Here is a 5,719-nt window from a genome sequence, read left to right as displayed (position 1 = left end):
GGATAAATATATTGGATACGACCTTATCAGACAAAAGAAATAAGCGACTTGGGCTAGACAGTGTGTTAAATGTGGTTACTCGAAATGTCGAAAGTTTAAGAAGTAAGGAAAAACAACTGGAAAACGAACTAAACTTACAAAATACTGGCATGGTAACGATACCAGAAACCGAAAACATATCAAAAGAGCCAGCAACAATAAAGGGTTATCATCTGCAATGACCTCCAGGGACCTGGAATACTGGGGCCATGGAATAAGTAGTCCACTTGAAGATAAGAAACATGCCTACTTAAAAATGTTAAATTCCCCAGACGATCAAGATCTGAGATTATATCATAAAAGAAAATCACCTCTAGTGAAAAGGTAAGTAAGCCAAGTTGAAAACCATAGTTGAGAAAAATCTATTACAGGTATTGATCGTGATATAAGAGGAAAGCAAGACAAGCACAGAAAATAATCAAACACTTAAACAAATAAGAAAAAGACACTGTATAAATAAAAACACTGTATGGAATTAATTGGTTACAACACTGTAGAACACTCTGGGCAAACGTGCAGGATACGTGTGTAGTTCTGGCTGAAGTATACAGAAATGTGGAGCTAATAGTATTAGGGGAGCTACAGGATGCAGTAACGTCTAGAAAGGAGGGAATGACTCCAGGATGTGATAAAAAATACAGAAGTAATAAAATATGCAGCAAATATTGCAAAAATAAGAATACTGGATTTTGAAATTGTGCTGGAAAATTGATTATATATGTGAAGAATGGTTGTAAGAATCGGAAGGGACATGAATGTCAAACTACAGGGGTGTAAGCCCTCGAAATGCGTGTTATATCAAAAGACAGTATTGTAAGAAGAAGACTGTTGCCATTTGCTTATACTCTATTATCAGATACCCAACACAGTCTTAGGAAAGGAAGATAATGCTTGGACTGTTTCTTCACTGTGACACAACTAATAGAAAAACATAGTGCATTCAAGATAACAACCTTCCTTAACTTCATTTACTACGAAACTTCATCTGATAACTATCGAATAAACTGTGTGTATTTTAAAAACACAATGACCGCATCTCATTTTTAAGATCTGTACAGGTTTTGTATATGAGTAACAAGATAAAACTAACAATAGGGGACAGCAGACATAACAATACTGAAACAAACCAAGAATTTAAACAAGGGTGCCCATTTCAACCATTCTACTTGATATACACTACAATTTGGATGTTAGCACACAGCTTCTTGTTGACGGCAAGTAATTATAAATGAGAAAGAAAATGGCCTACAAGATGCTGTCTTATATTTAAGTAAAACAGCCAGAGAATACAATCTGTACATCTCCATTATAAAGACAAAATCAGTGGGATTTTAGGACACCCGTCCATACGAGTCAAGATGGAAACTGACAATGGAATTACAGAGCAAGTTTAAATATTTATGATGCAGTATTACGTATGGGGCAAACAATGAAACACAAAATGAGTACACCTAATCAGCTATTTATGTGGCACTATACACAGAGCGCTGGGAAAAAAATCCAACAGATATTACTGAAATTCTCTAAGATTATCGTTATACCTGCTGCAGCATGTGGTCAAAAGCATCCGGACACCGAAAAAAAAAACATTTTTTTCATATTAGGTGCATTGTGCTGACCCCTACTGCCAGGTACTCAATATCAGCGACCTCAGTAGTCATTAGACATCGTGAGAGAGCAGAATGGGTCACTCCGCTGAACCCACAGACTTCAAAAGTACTCAAGAGATTGGGTGTCACTTGTGTCATACGTATGTACGCGTGATTTCCACACTGCTAAACATCCGTAGGTCCACAGTTCCCGGTGTCATAGTGAAGTGGAAACGTGAAGTGACACGTACAGCACAAAAGCGTACAGGACGACCTCGTCTGTTGACTGACAGAGACCGCCGACAGTTGAAGAGGGGCGTAACGTGTTATAGGCAGAAATATAGTCAGACCATCACACAGGAATTCCAAACTGCATCAAGATCCACTGCAAGTACTATGACAGTTAGGCGGGAGGCGAGAAAACTTGGGTTTCATGGGCGAGCGGTTGCTCATAAGCCACACATCATGCCGGTAAAGGCCAAACGACGCCTCGCTTGGTGTAAGGCGCGTAAACATTGGACGATTGAACAGTGCAAAAACGTTGTGTGGAGTGACGAATTACGGTACACAATGTGGCGATCCGATAGCAGCGTGTGGGTATGGCGAATGCCCGGTGAACGTCTTCTGCCAGCGTGTGTAGTGCCAACAGTAAAATTCGGAGGTGGTGGTGCTATGGAGTGGTCACGTTTTTCTTGGAGGGAGCTTGCACCCCTTGTTGTTTTGCCTGGCACTATCACAACACTGGCCTATTTTGATGTTTTACGCACCTTCTTGCTTCCCACTGTTGAAAAGCAATTCGGGGATGGCGATTGCAAATTTCAACAAGATCGAGCCCCTGTTCATAATGCACGGCCTTTAGCGGAGTGGTTAGACGACAGTAACATCTCTGTAATGGACTGGCCTGCACGGGGTCCTGACCTGAATCCTACAGAACACCTTTGGGATGTTTTGGAACGCCGACATCGTGCCAGGCCTCACCGAACGACATCGATGCCTCTCCTAAGTGCAACACTCCGTGAAGAGTGGGCTGCCATTCGCATGGAAACCTTCCAGCACCTGACTGAACGAATGCCTAAGAGAGTGGAAGCTGTCATCGAGGATAAGGGTGGGCCAACACCGTATTGAATTTCAGCATTACTGATGGAGGGCGCCACGAACTTGTTAGTCATTTTCTGCCAGGTGTCTGGATACTTTTGATCTCATAGTGTATGTTATAAGGAAGCAAAAATTGGATCTTTAATAAGAGAGCTGATCAGAGAATAAAATAATGTGATATGTACTTCCTTAGATACGTGAATTTATCTACCTTAAGGTCCGCAGCTCGTGGTCGTGCGGTAGCGTTCTCGCTTCCCACGCCCGGGTTCACGGGTTCGATTCCCGGCGGGGTCAGGGATTTTCTCTGCCTCGTGATGACTGGGTGTTGTGTGACGTCCTTAGGTTAGTTAGGTTTAAGTAGTTCTAAGTTCTAGGGGACTGATGACCATAGACGTTAAGTCCCATAGTGCTCAGAGCCATTTGAACCAATTTTTTATCTACCTTAATGGACAAAAAGAGGAGTGATGACGTTCGAACTGAACTCAATATGCAAAATATAACTGACACAATAATTATCAGTTAAGATGTGAAGAACACATAAACCATATGCCAGATGCGAGAATGACTAAAATAATACAAGCAAGTCGCAAAAGATCTTTAGGAAGACTAATGAAGAGATGGCGTCATCAGTTCTGAAGGAAATGGAATGGAGGAAAAGGCCCAAAGCCTGATGTAGAAGATGATGATGATATTCTGTTATTAGTGGAACGCACGGTCCTCTGTTTTTGATGTAGCAACAATTCCACTCAGATCTCTCACTTTTACCATTACCAAATGAGCCTTTTGGTTAGATGTACTGTTCTAATGAAAAATTTCTTTAGTTTTCCGAACAGATCCTCCTTTCAGTTACTATTTGTTCGTTCGGTACAGAAGACTTTCAGAATATATGCCAATTATTGTACTAGACTTACGAGGGTGATCACTAATAAGATTTCTTTTTCCTTCCCAAAAAACAATTGGAAAATTAATGTCCTGTAATTTCTCTTCGGGCCAGTTGGCCTCCAGCCATTGCTTTAGTGGTACTCTCGTTGCTAGTGTGGAGTAATGGACCCACGTGTCATCCGCATACACAAATCGATAAACAAACTCCTTTTGGCCAGCACCTACCTTCTGAAGACGTTTCTCGTGAAAACCAATAATACTCTTTGTTTTGGTTTGCCTGTGTTGACGGTTATTTAATATTCGTCTGATCGCTGATCGCCCAATAACGAAGTTTTGTTGAGTGCTCTTAGTTGCGGTCGCAGTTGTGGAATGTGATTCATGTAGATCATTTTCAAATGAATTACAGCAAATTTAAGGCCTTTATGCTGTTTTTCTCAGTACTAACTTGGGGAACTGGATGATTATTTGCTACAAGCAGGCTAATTACTGGAAACAAATTCACACTTAAGAACCCCCTGTATATTATTTGACAATTTTTGCGAATTTGTAATCCACAAAGAATCATAGTTAATTTCCTGTGCGTCATGCTACTAACAAAGACCATTCCCAATAAAATTATTCTGTAACTTTAAAAATTGTAACTATATGGTAATTAGAAAAGTATCTCATGCACAACTGTGAACTGTGCTTCAGCAAGGTCAGGCACAAGGAACTGAGTGGCTTGCACTTTTTACAACCAGCATTGTCACTTAGAAAGCATTCTTGATACCTAACTTTTACTTGATGACAATATTCCATATTACTGTACGTACGACGTTAACAAATTTACAAAGAAAAGAAGTAAGATACTCTCTTACGTACGGTAATCTCATATCCCTGGACCAAAGAAAACTTTTCATTGAATTTACGGCTTACAAATGTCAAGTACTACACCAAAAACTACAGAAGGATCTGAAAAGAAGATGAAGTCTCATATGTGGTTTCTCAACCAAAAGGCGAAAGGAATCGCTCATCCTAACGTAATATAGCATTGAATCACATAGTAGGAAACTGCATAAAGTACACTGCAATAATGCATAAAAGTGCCATTTCTATAAACAAAAAAGCGTAAAGCAAGACAGATCGTAAGAGTTAATGCCACAGCCAAACATACGAAATTTGAAGACTATAATCAGCTGAACTATTATCAAATGTATAGTCATAATATTATATAAATTGTCCAAACAGATCAGTAAAACAAACATGTAAATGATAAATGAAGTAAAATAGTCTCCTGAGTACCGTAATACGACATCATTGGATCAAAGAAAATTTTTCATTGAACTGACGGTTTACAAATCTCAAATAATACAAAAAAGACTGCAGAATGATCTGGAAAAAGGATAAAGTCTTATAAGCGGTTTCTCAGCCAAAAGGAGATAGCAGTCACTCATACTAACGTAATATAGCCTCGGATCACACAGTAGGAAATTACATAAGATACACTGCAGTAATGCATGAAAGTGCCATTTCTATGTACAAAAAATTATACACAGGCTTTAGAGCAAGCAAATCCTACCCCAAACAAATTCTTGATTTAAAACTAATTCTTAGCCATCAAAGGTTTTCTAGTAACAACATTGTATGAACATTTCTGGATTTTAAAAGTCCTATGACTCGGTTGATAGTAAAACTCTTTTCCAAATTTTAAAGGAACAAGGGCTATGTAATAAAACTGTAACACTGATTAAGGAAACATTAATCGACACTAGCTCTAAAGTTAAATTCATGGAAGAAATTTCTGAACCATTTTATATAAAGATTGGTGTTAGACAATGACAGAATGACAATGACAGAATGGCAAGAGCAAAAGTCGAGTCAAAATTTGGATCAATCAATCAAGTTCGGTAGATATAATATTAGAGTAGACTGACTCGCCTTTTTGCAGATGATCTGCAAATTTTAACTGGGGATATTACCACAGCTCAAAAACAAATTGTAATTCTCAAAGAAGTTGCGGAAAAAGTAGGACTACAAATATCATTCGCAAAAACGGAATATATGACATCCAACAAACAAGCACCAAAGTTTTAGAACACGAAATATCTAAAACTAAAAAGGCATTGTCAGTTTAA

The sequence above is a fragment of the Schistocerca nitens genome, chromosome 2, assembly GCF_023898315.1.
Source record: "Schistocerca nitens isolate TAMUIC-IGC-003100 chromosome 2, iqSchNite1.1, whole genome shotgun sequence".
Lineage (NCBI taxonomy): Eukaryota > Metazoa > Arthropoda > Insecta > Orthoptera > Acrididae > Schistocerca > Schistocerca nitens.
This window is presented reverse-complemented; position numbering follows the sequence as displayed.